This window comes from Polypterus senegalus, chromosome 3 (assembly GCF_016835505.1).
Source record: "Polypterus senegalus isolate Bchr_013 chromosome 3, ASM1683550v1, whole genome shotgun sequence".
In the NCBI taxonomy this organism is placed as follows: domain Eukaryota; kingdom Metazoa; phylum Chordata; class Cladistia; order Polypteriformes; family Polypteridae; genus Polypterus; species Polypterus senegalus.
Genome location: NC_053156.1, coordinates 64,763,189 through 64,784,227, shown reverse-complemented (window position 1 = coordinate 64,784,227; position 21,039 = coordinate 64,763,189). Strand labels below are relative to the sequence as shown.

The window sequence follows — 21,039 nt, the reverse complement described above, 5'->3', positions numbered from 1 at the left end:
CTCTAAATTAACACTTGAATCCACTGATGCGATTCTCTAGATGCATATAATGAGTACAGAATTTCATTTTAATATACATTGAATAGCTTTAAAAATTTCTCCAGAGGATGTTGATCTAGATCTATGTTTGTAGAAAACCATGTGCATATTTTGTAGGAACTATATGCAAACAATTCAAAGCTCCAAATTGGCCTTTAGGTTTTACACATTCACTACTTTATAGTAAATTATACATTAAAAAATTGCATTATTGCTCATATAATATTATTCCAAAAATTAAATGTGTTATAAAAAAAATGAAATCCCACACTCAATCACTGCCTGTAAAGAGCATGCATAGTCTCTCTTTGTCCATTAGTTGTCTTTCAGGTACTTACAAAGAGGTTCAGGTTAGGTACATTAATAGGCCTAAACTGGTTTAGCATGGATGAGTGTGTGAGTGGGCCATGTAATATAGTGGTATGCACCCATTCCAGGACTGGTTGCTGTGTTTTGTCCAATATTGCTGGAATTGGCTCTAGCTGCCTATGAGCCCACTCACTGAATTAAGTGGGTTAAGCAAGAAAATTAGCCTTTCGTATTATAACAGTGTTTTGTCTTCAGTAAAATGTTTGATTAATGAAAGAAGCAATTGTGGTGAGGAATATACCATCTGATGTTGGAATTAATGTACCTCTTCATTTTCTGCTTTTGCATTATACTACACTCACAAATCTATGTGAAATACTTGAGCAGAGCTCAGAGTGTTCTTAGTTTTAACACTGTAGGTTGGTTTTGGTGAAAATGCAAATAAAGCCTTTCAAGCCTAAATTTCTATTTAAGCCGACTTGACAAACAAAATTTACAAACACCTGCCTTAGCTTCATCAACCTCCATCTCCATGTGTCCATTTTTTCTAAAACCACTCTTTTGATTCAGCATATTGTAAATAGTCAAAGCCTATTTTAGTAGAAGTTTATAAAGCCCAATGTATGGGCGTTTTTTGCTTTACTTGTGCTCCAATGCGTAGTAAGTGTAAAAAATAAATGTTGGTTTGTTATAAAAAGGGTAGTTTATCAGGTGTGCTGATTTTAAACGGATAGTTGAAAATCTGAGGTGCATTTAAAAAAAATAAATGGTGAAAAAACTGAAACAACAGATAAAGAGCTTGGCAGGGGATCTCAAACTCAGTCCTGGGGACACTCTGTGGCTACAGGCTTTTGTTCCAACCAGATTCACAATTAGTGATAATAATTGATTTCATTTAATTAGCTGATCTTTTTACTTTTTCTTATTTAACATTCAGAAAAGCACGATAGCATGATTTTTACATTTTTAAAATATTTTAAAGTATTTCTATTTTTTCAGTATCTTTAAATGCTTAACTCATTATTTTTTTTTTATTTTGACCTTTTTCTGTAGATAGATAGATAGATAGATAGATAGATAGATAGATAGATAGATAGATAGATAGATACTTTATTAATCCCAAGGGGAAATTCACATAATCCAGCAGCAGTATACTGATACAAAGAAACAATATTAAATTAAATAGTAATAAAAATGAAAAAAATAAAAATAAAAAAAGCAGACAATAACTGAGTAATGTTAGCATTTACTCCTCCGTGTGGAATTGAAGAGTCGCATAGTGTGGGGAAGGAATGATCTCCTCAGTCTGTCAGTGGAGCAGGACAGTGACAAAAGTCTGAAGCTGAAGCTTCACTGAAGCTACTCCTCTGCCTGGAGATGACACTGTTCAGTGGATGCAGTGGATTATTCATGATTGACAGGAGTTTGCTTAATGCCCGTCGCTCTGCCACAGATGTTAAACTGTCCAACTTTATTCCTACAATAGAGCCTGCCTTCTTAACAAGTTTGTCCAGGCGTGAGACATCCTTCTTCTTTATGCTGCCTCCCCAGCACACCACCGCGTAGAAGAGGGCGTTCACCACAACCGTCTGGTAGAACATCTGCAGCATCTTACTGCAGATGTTGAAGGATGCCAACCTTCTCAGAAAGTATAGTCTGCTCTGACCTTTCTTACACAGAGCATCAGTATTGGCAGTTCAGTCCAATTTGTCATCCAGCTGCACTCCCAGATATTTAAAAGTCTGCACCCTCTGCACACAGTCACCTCTGATGATCACAGGGTCCATGAGGGGCCTGGGCCTCCTAAAATCCACCAACAGCTCCTTGGCTTTGCTGGTGTTAAGATGTAAGTGGTTTGAGTCGCACCATTTAACAAAGTCTTTGATTAGCTTTCTGTACTCCTCCTCCTGCCCACTCCTGATGCAGCCCACAATAGCAGTGTCATCAGCGAACTTTTGCACGTGGCAGGACTCCGAGTCATATTGGAAGTCTGATGTATATAGATTGAACAGGACCGGAGAAAGTACAGTCCCCTGCGGCGCCCCTGTATTGCTAAGCACAATGTCAGACCTGCAGATCCCAAGACGCACATATTGAGGTCTGTCTGTAAGTCCACAATCCATGCCACCAGGTGTGAGTCTACTCCCATCTCTGTATAGTTTGTAGCTTCTTTCGTTGTATCCTAATAATGACAATTAAAAAGAAGCATGGCAGACACCTGAGAAAATAACACTGAATGGTAAAAGGCTGCAGCTACTTTTGCTTCAGACCTAGTAATTAGTAAATAATGGATTAAATAGAGAAGCATGGTGGTGCAGAGGTAGCGCTGCTGCCTCGCAGTAAGAAGACCTGAGTTTGCTTCCCGGGTCCTCCCTGCATGGAGTTTGCATGTTCTCCCGGGTGCTCCGGTTTCCTCCCACAGTCCAAAGACATGCAGGTTAGGTGGATTGGCGATTCTAAATTGTCCCTAGTGTGTGCTTGGGGTGTGTGTGTGTGTGTGTGTGTGTGTGCCTTGCAGTGGGCTGGCGCCCTGCCCAAGGTTTGTTTCCTGCCTTGCGCCCTGGGATTGGCTCCAGCAGACCCCCGTGACCCTGTAGTTAGGATATAGCGGGTTGGATAATGGATGGATGGATAGTTACACAAGCATTAATATACTTAAGATTATTCTTTTTCTCTGTATTTGGTAAATAAAGAATAAAGCAATTTATTGAGATAAATAAAAGTATATATACCTAGTAATTCATTTTTATAAGACAAGGGAACCACATTATCTATGAAAAATAATAGCTCCAAAAATAAAGAAGCTCTGCAAATGATAACCTGTTTTTAAATGCTAAGGCATTGATAGAGGGGCTATAGACAGAGCTTTGACCCAAGGCTGTTTTATAGAAAAGAACTGTTCAGAAAAAAAGGTGTTTGAACAGGAGCATTTGTGTGGGCGTGTACATGTGTACTCTGTGTGTGGTTGAAAGAGTCAACAGATTCTCTACACAATGGAGATGTTAGACAAGACTTGGGAAGATAGCATTTAAATAGGATGTTTGTGCTGTTTATATGTGTTTGGCTTTGGGTGGTTGTACTATGTAAACTTAAGTTACGATGGCAAATGCTACCTATTCTTCTCAGCAGCCCATTGTGCTTCTAGGGCTAGTTTTTGCCCACAGTCATCAAACTGTATAATGCTGCCTCCTATTGTGCCCATTTAAGATGCAAATTGGTATTAGAGACTGCTAGTGTATGAGAAAGTACATCAGCATCAGGAAGACTTTACTATGGAGACAGGTTTTAGGCAGACTACTCAAATAAGAGCATTAACTTGACATGTCTCATGAACACGTCATTTAAATAGATGCCCGCATGTGTGTGTGTGTGTGACTGACCGACACAGTGTGGAAGTGACTTGTTTTATATCTCAGAGATAAGTTCATATGGGCCAAACATATCATTATGTTTAAGTCCCTTAAATATCGTGTGTGTTCCAAGGAATAAATGAGTTATTAAAATGAAGGAGGAAATGCTCAGTTTGCTTTAAACAGGTAATTGGCAGTGCAAATTAAAAAAAATACATATGATGCCTAATGTAAAATTCTCAGGGTGTTATGAAACACTTGAATTTTGCTATGGGTAAAATAATTTGTGAATAATAGTACGCATAGGACAGCACAGACAAGTAAGGAAATAGTGAGATTCAAGTTCCTGACCTTATCAGCTGAGCCCTCTGCATAAAAGTTTTATTATCAAACACAGATTGTAAATGGGACTATAAAAGGCCATATTTTAAGTAGTACATCTGAGGAAGATAATCAAACCTGAAGACAAAATTAAAAATGAACAACATAATTATACAAAGAAACCAGAAGACCACAAAACTTTATTAAATACAATATAGAGCATTTAAGTAAACAGTAGCCTTAAGCAATCATGGCAGTTATGTAGACGCAAAAACAGTGATGCAAGTTCAGTAACGTTTCCTTGGGAAAGTAATACCTGTTGGAAGCTGGGAAAAGCTTGGTTTGAATATTGTTTTTCGGGTCTGTGCCAACTGACCCTCATTCTGAACAGAACTTCCCAGCTGAAACTTTAATGGCACACTTATAACTGAAAGCTTTTTTTCCCCTCACAACATATTTATCAAGCTACCCATTACTTTATTATCCAAAACTGTTTCATCCTACTCAGAAATGCTGGAGCCAGAGTATTTGATGGCTATATCCTTGCATAAGGTAGCAGTTTAAGGCAGGACATAACCTGAGTAACTAATATAAAAGGAACTTCATAATAACACTGTAAGGTAGAAAAATCACAATAGTACGCAAAAAGGCTTGATGTTAACACCTAAGAATGGTGGTGGCAGGCCAGTTATGGTCATACGTTTAATATATTGGTGTAATCACATATTACATGAACATGTTTTATATGAAAGATGAAGTGATACTTAAAAACAATGCCCGAAAGTTTTAACATCTTGCAGCCAACTTCTTTGATATTTAAAATTGTGGTTTACTAAATATTTATAAACAACAGAGTCTTGACTTGATTGTTGTTACTTACAATTTGGTAGAAATAATTATGATATTGTTCTTCCAATGCCATGATAACACTGGTTTTGTTTTTTTTTCCCACTTCAGCAACTTAACATTTTCAAATGTCAGCCTCCAATAAAACAGGCAGCAAAACAAGCAGAAACAACCCCATTTATAAAAAGGCAGTGTGGTGTAGTAGTTAAAGAATTTCAAACCCTGAGGTTGTGGTTTCAAATCCTGCTACTGATGCTTCACTTGACTTGCCAAAAGAAATGTAACCAGCTGTATATAAGTCACTTTGGATAAAGGTGTCAGCAAATTTCAGTTTTCTCAAAAGTGCAGGTGAGGCATGACGGCTCTAAATTGGTCTGCTGTGCTAGTGGGGGTGGACAAGTGATTGATAAGATAGCACTTTCTTCTGGCCCAGTGCCTGACGTCATTCTCAGTGCTTCCAGAATTGGCTACAGGCCCAAGCCACTCAGTATTGAAATACATACGATTAAACAATCCAAAAGTACAGATGAATGAGCTCACTCTGTGGGTTTGAAAAGCCCAGTCTTTTTAGCAAAAATAGAAACTGACAAAACAACAGCCATCACTAATATGGGGATTTTCTAAACATTATTTTAAAAAAATCTTGTAGGCATTTACATCCTGAAATACTGATCAAATTCCAGATTCTGTAGTTAACATGAAGTGACACATTGAGTCAGATAAGAATAGACACATCTATTACACAGATATTCTACTGATCCCAAGAAGAAACTGCATTGTTCCAAAATGTGTGTGCTTTTTGCAAGAATGGCTGTTATAGTGTAATTAATGCAAGGTAGTTACATCAATTGAGAAGACATTACAGTTCTGCAAAAAAGAAGACTTTCACACTTTTTCTTTACTTAAAAATAAAACAAATGAAATGGAAGTAAATTTACACAGCCATGTTTCTGAATTCAGAATTGTTAGATAGTAATAACAAGTTTGTTGTTAATTAAACAAGTAATTTATACTGGGAACCGTACAATTCTGCAATGAAAATAAACTGTTCTAAGTTGCATGACGACAGCTGAGCCCTTTGAAACTTATTACTGGGAAAAAAATATGATTTAAAATTATAAAGTAGTGGATATAGCTGTGGAGGAATTGTAGGACAGTGTCTAGCACTTCTGCCTAACAGCTCAGACAACTGGGTTTGAATATGCATATTACTCCTAGTGAGGAGGTTGCACATTCTCTGCTTTATCATGAAGGTGTGTTTTTTGTTTATACCCTCGCTCCAGATACTCCAGGTTCCCTCCTGTTTCCCAAAAACAAAGTCTGTTAGGTGAAGTGGTCACATTAACCTACAGTATGTCAGAATACTGTTTATTGATTTTAGTCCAGCATTCAATATCATTATCCCATCAAAACCTGATGGGAATGCTGAAACTGACGTGCTTCAGTTCTTTCCTTTTTTAATTAGATTTTGGGACTTCTTTGACCAATAAACCACATCAGCAACTCCATTTTCTGTAATGGCTGAAGAGAGTAAGCCTTCAACAACATCTTCTCATCACATTCTATAGGAGCATCAATGAAAGTGCCCTGACCATCTGTATCACAGCCTGGTATGGGAACTGAAGTGCATTTGATCGTAAGTCCATTAAACGAATAGTGCACACTGCCATCATCGAAACTTCACTACAGAATTTTAGGGGATCTCTTACACCATTCCAATAATATATTTTTCCAGACTCCATCTGGCAGAAAGTATCAGAGGCTATAAACCAACACTGCCAGACTGAACAACACTTTCTTTTCATAGGCAGTCAATTCTTGGGCATAATGTTATCCCCTAAGTATCCTCCCTTATCATAAGTTTATCTAATTACTCTTCTGTTCTGCATTCCTTATCCATTGTACTTCTCCTATCATTACTGATTAAGATTTGTCTATATGACGTTGGTCTGTACAGATGTTATTCCATGTGTAAAACTGCTGACCCCTCTGTATTGTTATATTGTCATATTTATTGTCTAAATATTGTAATGTGGCCCTGGGAAAATGCAATTTCCTACCACTGTATAATGTACCAAGGTTTGTATATAGATGGTATGACAATAAAGCCCACTAGACTTTACTCGATAATTGACCTAGTTAGAGCAAGTGTGGCTTTTGCATAGCAAGGACCACTACTGGATGAATGTGCAAACCATGAAAAGTGGGTATGAAGATTGCATTAATCAGTTTTGTCAGTGAAATACTTAGGTTGTCCAAAAGATATACAGTAGTGGAGTCACATAGTGTGTTTAGATGAAATTTTACCTTAACTATCACATTCAAAGTGTTGCTTAATGGCATGGTATGTAACAGTTCTCAGCTGTTGAGAGGGATGGAGTTCAGGAGAGTTGTAGAGAATAACCAGCACAGCTAGTCAGGGATTTACTGAGATCAAAACTTTCCCTTGAACTTTTGAACAGACTGGCCTATCACCATTGGAAAACACCTACTATCCTAACACCCTTTTCACTACATGCAAGAATTAGCAAGATAATACAGCAGGAGAAGTGGAAAATTTGTGAGCCATCTGCATCAACTCTCTCTCTCTTTTCCTATGTCCCTCACATGTTTCTTTACTGTTTCAGTTTGTGCCCTGACAGCATGGTCCACTGGATATTGACCAGTAACGCCAATGGCCAGACCATCCCTGCAGCCAGTACTCAAAATACACAATCACAAACCCACATCTAATTCTTTTTTTTAATTATGATGTAGTCTTATGAAGCCATTTTCCAAACCACACGGTATATGATGTCTAGCCTGAAGCTGTAGAGTATGTATCTGTATTTACAGCTAGCTTTTCACATGGGAGGCATTGGATTTCTGCACGTGGGTAGAACAGTGCTCTCTGTTGAAAAGCACAGCTGGCAGGCATTCACCAAGTTAAGAGGGTTACTGGAGTTCATTTAAAGCCTAAGTACTGACTTAAAATAAAAAAGCACTTGTGGCAAAGGAAATTAAAATATACAGAGAGAGAATCTTTGTATAAAGACCACAGAGATCGATATAATATTTATTATTACACAGCTAGATTGTTATTATGGCAGAGTACTGTCATATTCATCTAACCTATTAGAGATGTGTTGATGGTTACCTGAAATTTTTACATTAATCAAATGCAGAGTTATGGAAAAAATAGCTTTCAGATAATACACTGAACAGCACATCTTTGCTTTCTCTGTAAATTTTTGGTTTCTCAGTTATTTGAACAATCATACTGCCTAAGGGCAGATGTGCACTGTATGATTTTCTCACGTTACAGTATCAGGAGGTTGGGTGTCCTGTCACACTTGATGACTCATTTTTATTGATATCTGATCTGAAGCAGATATACACTATACCAGGATTTCTTAAACTTTTTTGCCATGACCCATCCTTGCCCTTTTAGTGTCTTTGAGACCTATTTCATGTTGATTTCCAAGACAATCATCAGTGCAGGGGTAGATCCCTCTCAGGGAATTGTCGCTGATCGGCAGAGTTTTCCACTTGGAGAACATCATTGATCTTCAGAGCAATGTTGATTGCTTAAGCAACCCACTGTGATCCACTTCGGAAACCATCCATGGCCCATTACCAATAAATACAACAGCAAGCTGCAACACAACCAAAGCCTTGACCCATGGTTTGAGACACCCTGCAATATGTAACCTTACAGGCTCATAAACAATTGGAGGTTTGCTGAACAATTTTGCACAACTGTGTGCTATGAATATTGGAAGGGACTTTAAAGTACCCATTTAACCTGACACAGTGAGGAAGTGGTGTTTTCTTCTTATAGAAATTTTATGAGATATTTAAAATAAAATAAAATAAAAAAATAAACATTATGCTAATGCATCCAGCAGGGGGTGTTAGCAGATTCAGTGCTGGGAGTTGCACTATGGAGGATCATTGTAGTTATAGTGTCACCAAAAAGCTACATTGGCAACAAAATAACCCCAACATCAATATAAATCAATCGCAACACAAACACGTTTTTACACTGCTTGTATTAAACAGACTATCAGTATACAAATCCACATTTAGTTTCTGCCATTAGAACCCATGATAAATGCTGACAGAGACGAACCCAAAGGTTAGATGAAATGCTCTCTGTGCTAAAGTCATTATGCTCTGTGGCTGCTGTCAATGAGTGCAAAAATATGGAGGGTGAAAAGTTATGGAAGCCCAGAATTAAAAAGTCCCAAGGTTGAGCAGATCAGCAACTATGGTGATGCAGGGTCCTCAAGGTCCAGTGCTGGTTGAGTCTAAAATGATAGTTTGTGGTAACCCTTTGTCTAATTTTAAGATAATAAAATAATGTTCGGGCATAATAAACCAAACCACGGTTTAACTAGAAGCTTTGGCCCTCACCAATGCAAGAAAATGCCTGAGAACAAAAACATTACCAGCATTTCTCCTGGCAGTGCCAAGAACATTTAAGGAAGAATGTTTAATAAAAATCTTTTCTGTTAAAAGTAAAAACAAGCAATGCTACTAAGCATTTGTAGCTGCTGGACATCCATGATATTTTTCTGAAAAATATAGACTGTTCTTTTACCACAACTCAAACAATACATCCTTTTTCTCATGCATCATCATGTGTTTCACAGCCATGTTTCCAAAAGTATAAGATTCATTTTGTGATTGGTCAATGAGTATTGAAACACAGTATCTGCTCCTTTGACCTCTCATAACTGACAAATTCAAGCAGAAAGTGTCCGAAATTTTTAAAATGTTAAAAAATTAATGTACAGCCCATAAGCCATTCAGATCATGTTGAACATATCACATAACTTGCAACTTTTCGAGTTTCAAGGACATTCTTGCAAGTTTGTGCCAATTTAAAAAACCAGTGAGGAGCTTCCAGCTCAAGCTAGAAATCACATAATAAAATTAAGTTGAAGAATGAGGCCTTCACCATTATGTCAGTGGGAGGATCTTCAGATTTAACTGAGAGAAACAAGAAGGCCAAGCTAGGAGAAACTGTGGCCACATACAAAACAAAGGCTTATGTGTGGATGGATTTTGAGGCTATGGAGATTGACATTTCAAACAACCTCAAAGAGGTTTTGGTAACCATTCAACTTGGGAGTAGTAAGCAGGATGTCATTCAGGCTGCCCTCCACAAGAGTAAGTAAATTGTAACCATAAATGGGGATATTGTTGAAAAGTGTAAGTACCATTTTGAGGGTCTACTAAATCTATACTATTAAAAGGCAAAGCCCTCACTGGCTGACTGACTGACTGACTCACTCACTCACTCACTGATTGACTCACTCATCACTAATTCTCCAACTTCCCATGTAGGTGGAAGGCTGAAATTTGGCAGGCTCATTCCTTACAGCTTACTTACAAAAGTTAGGCAGGTTTCATTTCGAAATTCTACACGTAACGGTCATAACTGGAACCTACTTTCATATACTATATACGGCCATAGCGGGCAGCTCGGTCGCCGTGTGAGGCGGAGTTGCGTCTTGCACCTCTCATCATCACACCTCCCACGTAATTGAGTGCCTGCCCATATAAGGCCGTCCCTCAGCAGCAATCCAATAGAAACACTCTGCCACTAAATATTCAGACGAAGATGAGATGGTCAGGGTGGTGTTTGACACAAACTGCGAGAGAAACTTTTAAGTGCCGGGTTTTAGCTAACATTAAATAAAGCTGTGGACATTGCGAGATTACACGAGATAGCACAGGCACAGCTCAGAAGCTTCGATGCATGTACTCCAAGCGGCTCACGTGAACTGACTATGAACGCAGTATGCAGAGAAGAAGCAAGACCTCACAGAGACTTTTGATCACGTGAACGTGTCTGCAAAAAGTGATGTTTCCTGCACTGCAAAAATACTATAAAAGTTGCTGTGCCAGCCTTTGAGACGCTGACTGCGCTTCTGCCTTAAGTGAAAGTAAACACTTTTTGTTTTTTCCTCCTTTCCCTGAGCTATAGCCCAGACAACTGCAAACACGGGATCCCATTTTTAGACCGCGGCAAACTAATATTAAGGCGCTTCGCACTTTCTTTTGCACGTATACGATCACGGAAGACACGCACAGGAGTGGAGGACCGACAGTGCCATCCCGGCCGGTTAATGGCAGGGACGTCTCACCAGTCTACACAAGACCCACCGCGACGGTCCCCAAAAGGCGCTCATATCGTCAGTGAAGACGTCTCTCTACACTATATAAAACAAAAAGGCAAGTTTCCTTTCTTTACACCTTTTTTCCTTTTATCCCAAACCAAAGCCTTTCTCTCTTAACACTGCAGAGGACACAAAACTAATTTTCTTTAATTGCTGGTAATGCCGGTAAGGCACATTACCACAGGCAGAAATTTGGACGTTCACATAGAAAATGTAATTTCTATACCACAGCTGTCGTGTAGCCTCTTTCAAAAGGGATCTACTACCGAGAGATGATCCATATACATTTTAGCTGGTGTTAGTACTACTTACCTGTTGTGTTATACCGTTTTTAAAATGCAGTTTACCCGAAACCACTCCAGAAGTGCTCAATGTATCTTTACTTCTTAAAACATTAATGTTTTACTGTTTAATAACTTATAGACTACATTTTATTATTTTTCCCTTTCCGAAGTTTGCCGCGGTGTAGAAAAGGGATCCCGTGTTTGCACTTGTCTGGGCTATAGCTCAGGGGGTGGATGAAAAAAATTAAAAGTGCTCACTTTGACTTAAGGCAGAAGCGCAGTCAGCGTCTCAAAGGCCGGCACAGCAATGCGCGCGCGCCGGCTGCTCGAGTTTTGTAAGGCAGGAGACGCCACTTTTTGCAGACACGTTTACGTGATCAAAAGTCTCAGCGCTCTTTGGAGGTCATTCATAAATATATTTATATATAGCAAAATACCCGCACTTCGCAGCGGAGAAGTAGTGTGTTAAAGAAGTAATGAAAAAGAAAAGGAAACATTTTAGTAATAACGTAACTTGATTGACATTTTCATTGTCATGAGTGTTGCTGTCATATATATATATACTGCTCAAAAGAATTAAAGGAACACTTTTTAATCAGAGTATAGCATAAAGTCAATGAAACTTATGGGATATTAATCTGGTCAGTTAAGTAGCAGAGGGGGTTGTTAATCCGTTTCAGCTGCTGTGGTGTTAATGAAATTAACAACAGATGTACTAGAGGGCAACAATGAGATGACCCCCAAAACAGGAATGGTTTAACAGGTGGAGGCCACTGACATTTTTCCCTCCTCATCTTTTCTGACTGTTTCTTCACTAGTTTTGCATTTGGCTACAGTCAGTGTCACTACTGGTAGCATGAGGTGATACCTGGACCCTGTAGAGGTTGCACAGGTAGTCCAACTTCTCCAGGATGGCACATCAATACGTGTCATTGCCAGAAGGTTTGCTGTGTCTCCCTGCACAGTCTCAAGGGCATGGAGGAGATTCTAGGAGACAAGCAGTTACTCTAGGAGAGCTAGAGAGGGCCATAGAAGGTCCATAACCCATCAGCAGGACCAGTATCTGCTCCTTTGGGCAAGGAGGAACAGGATGAGCACTGCCAGAGCCCTACAAAATGACCTCCAGCAGGCCACTGGTGTGAATGTCTCTGACCAAACAACCAGAAAGACTTCATGAGGGTGACCCAAGGGCCCCATGTCCTCTAATGGGCCCTGAGCTCACTGCCCAGCAGCATGCAGCTTGATTGGCATTCGCCATAGAATACCAGAATTGGCAGATGCACCACTGGTGCCCTGTGCTTTTTACAGATGAGAGCAGGTTCACCCTGAGCACGTGACAGAAGTGAAAGGGTCTGGAGAAGCCATGGAGAACATTATGCTGCCTGTAACATCATTCAGCATGAGCAGTTTGGTGGTGGGTTAATGATTGTCTGGGGAGGCATATCCATGGAGGGTCACACAGACCGCTACAGGCTTGACAAAGGCACCTTGGCTGCCATTGGGTATCAGGATGAAATCCTTGGACCCATTGTCAGACCCTATGCTGGTACAGTGGCTCCTGGTGCACGACAATTCCTGGCCTCATGTGGTGAGAGTATGCAGGCAGTTCCTGGAGGATGAAGGAATTGATACCATTGACTGGCCACCACACTTTCCTGACCTAAATCCAATAGAACACCTCTGGGACATTATGTTTTGGTCCATCCAATGCCACCAGGTTGCACCTCAGACTGTCCAGGAGCTCAGTGATGCCCTGGTCCAGATCTGGAAGGAGATCCCCACAACACCATCTGTCATCTCATTAGAAGCATGCACCGATGTTGTCAGGCATGTATACAAGAACACAGGGGCCATACAAAGTGCTGCGTACAATTTTGAGTTGCTGCAATTAAATTTTGGCAAAATGGACTAGCCTGCCACATAATTTTTTCACTCTGATTTTTGGGGCGTCTTTGAATTCAGGGCTCTGTAGGTTGATCATTTTCATTTCCATCAAACGATGTGGCATCCTTTCGTTCCTAACACATTACCCAGTCTATATCAGTATAGATATCCAGGAGGATTTCTTTTTCCCATTGAGATCTGATGTGTTTTCAAAGTGTTCCTTTAATTTTTTTGAGCAGTTTATATATATATATCTATATATGTGTGTATCGCCGGCAGGGAATGGCGGGGTACTAACTTTCTCCCTGTGCTTTCTTGCAGAAAAAGACGCTCCGCCGCCATAAGCCGGCTTTGCCCGCAGTACGTTACTTCCGCCCTTCCTCCGCCATCTTGTCCTGACATCATCGATCCCAGCATCCCTCACGATTCCTTCCCAGCATTCCTCCACTTCCGGCTCCTCTCACATAAAATGGCCACCGACGCCATGTTTCGGCATTGCGCATATGAACTGTTTAGTTTATATTTTGACCTGCTTTTTCTTTTGATTTATTGTGGATCGTCTACAATATACGGGGCCGGAAAACCCCAAACCTTTGTGCTGTCTCCTCTTGAGATTATTACATTGGCGTAGTCAACAGGATAGAAGAAGATCCCCAGAGATGACAGAGGGACAGGACCTGAATACCGTGCTGCAGGGGATGAATGCCCAACTCCAAGCCCTGCAGCAAGCGCAAGCCGCTACCACCCGGGAGTTGGAGGCTACGAAGGCCAGGCTGGCAGAGGCCCAACGAGCAAGGCCAGACCCGCCCAGACCGACGCCTCCCCCTCTTGACCGACGCAGACGACGTTGAGTCGTATTTCGGCATTTTTGAACGGACGACCACCCGGAACGAGTGGCAGCGGTCGAGTGGCGTCCATTCTGGCGCCTTACCTGAAGGGGCCCGCGCAGCGGGCCTATTATGACCTTCCCGAGGAGGAGGCCGCGAACTACGACCTCCTCAAACCGGAGATCCTGGCCCGCTACGGCATTACGCCGGGCCAGCAGGCGGCAGAGTGGCGGAACTGGCAGTTCAACCCTGAACAACCTGCCCGTGCCCAGGCTTTCGAGTTCTGGGGCAAGACGGGGCGCTGGCTACGGCCAGAGGGCCCCAGGCCCAGAGAGTCGTGGAGCAGGTGGCCTGTGAGAGCATGGTGAACGCCATGCCCAGTTCCCTCGCCCAGCAGGTCCGGTGACATCCATATAAGGATATGCCGGGTCTCCTGGAAGTCTTGGAGCGTCAGCTTGCGGTTCTCCGAGTCGGGGAGGCAGAAAAGTCTGCTCGTGGGAACCGACAGGGACGGGCGGCCAACCCCGAGCCCCCTCGACACGCTGCGGAAGCGCCGTCAAGGCCTAGAGAAAAGCCGGCCTCTCAGCGCTGTTACAAGTGCGGCGAGACCGGCCATCTGCTGCCAGCCTGTCCCCTGAACATCACGACCGAGCCGATGGACTGCACCTGGGCATCTATGGAGAGGTACTGTACCCCGTCGCATTCCTTGGCGAGTCCGAACATGGGAGTGGTGTTATTGAATGGGCATGCGGTGGTGGCTTTGTTTGATTCCGGCAGCAACATAACCATTGTGGCTCGCCGTTATGTGTTACCGCGACAGTGGCTGAAACAACACCTACAAGTCACTTGTGTGCATGGAGGGACCAAGTCATATCATTCCGCACAATGTTATATCACCTGGAAGGGGGAGTTAACTAAATTGATGGTCGCTGTGTTGCCCGAACCCCCCTATCCGGTGATTTTGGGACATGACTGGTCAGAGAAAAATTGCGGTAAGACACACACCGCTCCCGGGGCCTCGTTGGATCTGGTCATGAGGGGGCAAGGCGCCCCTCCCACGGTCTCCACGCCGTGCTCTGGGGCAGGCCTTTGTGGCGCTGGTGCCTCGGGGGACGTTTCCACGGTGACGGACCCTGACCTGGAAGATTCTGCCGGGGAAGGGACTAGCCAGGGAACTCTTCCGGGGTCCAGGCCACAGGACCCACTGGGTAGCTTGGATCACCAATTTCGGTCCACGCCGGCCTCATTTAAGAGGGAGCAGTGGAATGATGATTCCCTGCGGTTTGCCCGGAATGCGGTAGTTCTGCCTAATAGCTCACAAGCCGACAGTTCCACACCACGCAAACCCTTCTTTGTGCTTGAAAATGATCTGCTGTATCGGGTGGCAACCCACGAGGGCGAGGTGCAGAAGTTGCTGCTAATTCCGCGTACCTTCCAGCGGGAGGTATGCGAATTAGCTCATGCTCACCTCCTTGGCGCCCATCTCGGGGCCGAAAAGACCTTGGAGAGGATCAAGCTCCGTTTTTACTGGCCTGGGATTAACGAGGAGGTCCGGCGTTTCTGTCAATCCTGTCCGGAGTGTCAGACCCGCCAGATTCCCAGGAGGGACTGTGCTCCTCTCGTCCCTATACCCCTGATCGACATCCCCTTCGACAGAATTGGGGTCGACTTAGTAGGACCCTTGGAGCCCTCAAGCCGTGGCTATAAATACATATTGGTTATGGTGGATTACGCCACCCGATACCCAGAGGCGGTTCCCCTGCACTCCGCTAACACAAAAAGCATCGCACGGGAATTAGTTAATTTGTTCTCCAGAGTGGGTATACCCAAAGAAGTCCTCACGGACCAGGGTACACCCTTTACCTCGGATACGTTCAGGGAAGTGGCCAGATTACTCAGAATAAAGCACCTGAAAGCGTCTGTCTGTCACCCTCAGACAGACGGGTTGGTAGAGAGGTTTAACCAGACACTTAAGCAGATGCTCTGCAAAGTAGTCAGCGCGGACGGTAGGAACTGGGATCAGCTCCTCCCGCTGGTGCTTTTTGCCTACCGGGAGGTACCTCAGGCCTCTACGGGCTTCTCCCCGTTTGAGTTGTTGTATGGGCGACAACCCCGAGGATGTACTAAAAGAGGGCTGGGAAGCCAAGGTCCTTCCCTCCTCTAACATATTGGAGTATGTGGCGCAACTGCGTGACAGGCTCACAAAAATCAGACCCCTCCTAAAGGACCACATGACTCGTGCGCAGGAAGCGCAGGCCCGATGTTACAACCGCAACTCCGTCCTTCGGGAGTTCCGCCCGGGGGACCAAGTTATGGTGTTCGTTCCTACCTCCCACTCCAAGTTGCTCGCTCACTGGCAAGGGCCATACGAGGTTAAGGAGTGAAAAGGACTGGTCGACTATTTGGTGAAACAACCCAATCGTCGACCAACTGAGAGGATCTACCATGTAAACCTGTTGAAACCCTGGAAAGATCGGGAGGAGCTTCCCGACGCCCCTAGGTCCCTCTCCCTTTTCTCGTGCACGACTGCCCTTAACCTCGGTGATGAGCTAAACCCCAAACAATGGCAGGAGTTAACGTATGTGATCCGAGCCATCTCCGAAGTAGTGAGCGAGTCGCCTGGCCGGACCTCGCTGATTGCTCATGACATAGTCACAGACCCCGGCGTAATCGTCCGGGAGAGGCCCTATAGACTCCTGGACGCAAAACGCGCTGAAGTGGAATTAGAGGTGCAACGAATGTTAGATATGGGCATTATTGAGGAGAGCCATAGCCCTTGGTCCAGCCCTATCGTCCTCGTGTCCAAGCCAGACGGCTCCTGGAGATTCTGTAATGACTTTAGATGTCTGAACCAGGTCTCCAAATTCGATGCCTACCCGATGCCCCGCACTGATGACCTCCTTGAGCGGCTGGGTACGGCTCGATACTTGACTACGCTTGATATGACGAAAGGGTATTGGCAAATTCCCTTAACGGCATCCGCAAAAAAAAAAAAAAACAGCCTTTAGAACCCCTAGTGGACACTGGCAATACAAGGTCCTCCCATTTGGGCTGCACGGGGCCCCCGCAACCTTTCAACGTCTGGTGGATAGAGTGCTAAAAACCCCACCAGTCCTATAGTGCCGCCTACCTGGATGACGTCGTCATCTATTCCAGCACCTGGGAAGAACATCTATTGCAGGTCTCTGCTGTCCTCACGACACTAGCTAAAGCCGGCCTCCACATAAATCCTCGAAATTGTTTTTTTGGCTTGAAGGAGGCCAAGTATTTAGGCTACCTTGTGGGACGAGGACAGGTGAGACCCCAGTGTTCAAAATTAAAGACATCTTGGAATGGCCCCGTCCGAATACCAAGAGGCAGGTGCAAGCTTTCTTGGGGTTAGCGGGGTACTACCGCCGGTTCGTGCCCCGTCTCTCCGAAAGGGCCGCACCCTTAACCAATTTAACAAAGAAGGGCGCTCCCTTATACGTGGTGTGGAATGACAAGGCGGAACACGCATTCAGTGACCTAAAGAAGGCCCTTACATCGACACCTGTATAAAGGACGCCCGATTTTGGGCTCCCTTTTATTCTCCAGATCGACGCTTCGGACACAGGCCTAGGCGCCATGTTGAGCCAAAGCGTCGACGGTGCCGAACACCCCGTGATGTACCTCAGCTGGAAACTGATGGACCAGGAGACCCGGTACGCGGCAGTTGAGAGGGAGGCCTTGGCCATAAAGTGGGCGGTGACCCATCTCCGTTATTACCTGCTGGTGACTGATCACGCTGCACTTCAGTGGATGTCCCTACATAAAGAGTCGAATCCGCGGGTCACCAGGTGGTTTCTGGATTTACAGCCGTATAAGTTCACCGTCACTTATCGTCGAGGCACCCTTCAGGCCAATGCCGATGCCCTCTCTCGTATCCACCACCTCTCGGTTAGGTCCGCCCGACCTGACGGTCTTGGGCTAAGGGGGGGGATCATGCATGCATGCACGCACGCGCGAGTAGGAGACCGCGGATGGATTTTAACACACCTGGGAAGACATTCACCAGCAGGGAATGGCGGGGTACTAACTTTCTCCCTGTGCTTTCTTGCAGAAAAAAAGACGCTCCGCCGCCATAAGCCGGCTTTGCCCGCAGTACGTTACTTCTGCCCTTCCTCCGCCATCTTGTCCTGACGTCATCGATCCTAGCATCCCTCACGGTTCCTTCCCAGCATTCCTCCACTTCCGGCTCCTCCCTCATAAAATGGCCGCCAACGCCATGTTTCGGCATTGCGCATATGAACGGTTTAGTTTATATTTTGACCTGCTTTTTCTTTTGATTTATTGTGGATCGTCTACAATATACGGGGCCGGAAAACCCCAAACCTTTGTGTTGTCTCCTCTTGAGATTATTACAATATATATATATATATATATATATATATATATATATATATATATATATATATATATATATAATGTAGATAGGTATGTATATGTGTATATATGTACACAGATATATGTATATATATATATATATATATATACACTGCTCACAAAAATTAAAGGAACACTTTAAAGAAACACATTAGATACATCAGATCTCAATATGAAGTTGGATATCTATACAAATAACGACAGGGCAATGTCTTAGGAACAAAAGGATGCCAAGTCTTTTAATGGAAATAAAAGTTTTCTGCCTACAGAGGGCTCAATTGTGTAGACACCCTAAAATCAGAGTGAAATGAAGATGTGGCAGGCTAGTCCATTTTTCAAAAACTTAATTTCTGCTACTCAAAATGCTTTTCAGTATCTTGTGTGGCCCCCACGAGCTTGTATGCATGCTTGACAACGTCGGGCATGCTCCTAATGAGACGACGGATGGTGTCTTGTGGCATTTCCTCCCAGATCTGTATGAGGGCATCCCTGAGCTGTTGTACAGTCTGAGGAGCAACCTGGTGGCGCCTAATGGACGAAACATAATGTCCCACAGATGTTCTATTGGGTTTAAGTCAGGGGATCGTGAAGGCCATTCAATTGTTTCAATTCCTTCATCCTCCAGGTACTGCCTGCATACTCTTGCCACATGAGGCGGGCATTGTCGTGCATTAGGAGGAAACCAGGACCTACTGCACCAGCGTAGGGTCTGACAATGGGTTCAAGGATTTCATCTCGATACCTTATGGCAGTCAGAGCACCATTTCCTACGCAGTAGATGTCTGTGCGTCCCTCCATGGATATGCCTCCCCAGACCATCACTGACCCACCACCAAACCTGTCATGTTGAGCGGCGTTGCAGGCAGCATATCGTTCTCCTTGTCTTCTCCAGACTCTTTCACGTCTATCACAGCTGCTCAGGGTGAACCTGCTCTCGTCTGTAAAAGTACAGGGCGCCAGTGGCGGACTTGCCAATTCTGGTGTTCTTGAGCAAATGCCAGTCGAGCTCCACGGTGCTGGGCAGTGAGCACAGGGCCCACTACAGGACGTCGGGCCTCAGGCCATCTTCATGAAGTCTGTTCCTGATTGTTTGGGTAGAGACATTCACACCAGTGGCCCTCTGGAGGTCATTCTGTAGGGCACGAGCAGTGCTCAGCCTGTTCCGCCTTGCACAAAGGAGCAGGTATCGGTCCTGCTGATGGGTTGAGGACCTTCTACGGCCCTGTCCAGCTCTCCGAGAATAACAGCCAGTCTCCTGAAATCTCCTCCATGTTCTGGAGATTGTGCTGGGAGACACATTAAACCTTCTTGCTGCAGCACGTGTGGATGTGCCATCCTGGAGAAGTTGGACAACCTGTGCAACTTCTGTAGGGTTAAGGAATCGCCTCATACTGCCAGTAGAGATAATTACTCAAGCCAAAACTAGCACGAGTGGAAAACCAGCCAAAAAGATCAAGAGGGAGAAACTTGAAATGACCTCCACATGTAAAACCAGTCCTGTTTTGAGGGTTTTCTAATTGTTGCCACTTTAGTGCACCTGTCGTTAAGTCCATGAACACCAATACAGCTGAAAGTGATTAACAATGACCTCAGCTGCTTAACCAACCAGAAAATTATCAGACAGGTTTAATTGATTTCATGCCAGGCCCAATAAAAAAAAGTGTTCCTTTAATTTTTGTGAGCAGTGTATATGAAGATATGTATGTATGTGTGTATATATATATATATATATATATATATATATATATATATATATATATATATATATATATATATATATATATATATATATGTAGACTCAAACCGATTATGACAGCAGCAATCCAAGCTGTGAGAAAACACTAAAAAGAAGGCGTGTCAGACGTCGTGGTACATTTTCTGATGCAGTTAGACGAAAACAACTTTGTGACACTGCTGCCAAATACTCGCAGAAAAATCCACAACTTAATAGAGACGCTGCTGCTAAATACTCGCATAGCGATTTGGGTAGTGAACACTTCGATGAATTAAACCTGTTATCTTTACAACGGTTGACAAACACTGAATGTAACTTGAACACCACAAATCCTCCAAATACAAACCTGATTGAAAGAAATAATGATAATCAAATCCTTGATGATAGCAACACTCATAACAGTGACAAAACAATTACTTTGACAATCATGTTACGTTATTTTTAAAATGTTTCCTTTTCTTTTTCATAACTTCTTTAACACACGACTTCTCCGCTGCAAAGCACGGGTATTTTGCTAGTCAAGTTAATATAGTCTTCTTAAAAGAGGCAGTGGTAGAAGCATTGTCTGGGTTTGTGTTCATCTCTGTGATTCAGGTCACTGAGCTGTTTAAAAATCTCAATGTTAACAAGGCCACAGGGGTGAATGAGGTCCAGCTGGAAATGTTGAATATACACTGTGTGCACAATTATTAGGCAAGTTGTATTTTTGAGGATTAATTTTAATATGGAACAAACACAGTGCTATCAGTCAATCCAAAATGTTAATAAACCTGAAACCTGAATGTTTCACAACGGAAATGTGAGTGTGAACATCATCAGGGGAATACATATGTGCACACAATTATTAGGCAACTATTAGTGTGCAGATTTATT

At 43.3% G+C, this 21,039-nt stretch overlaps 1 protein-coding gene across 2 annotated transcripts in view; it reads right to left on the bottom strand.

Annotated features, from left to right (window-relative positions):
* st6gal1 (ST6 beta-galactosamide alpha-2,6-sialyltranferase 1) overlaps positions 1-21,039 on the bottom strand; it is a 115,590-nt gene that overhangs the window by 54,340 nt on the left and 40,211 nt on the right. The window lies entirely within an intron of this gene.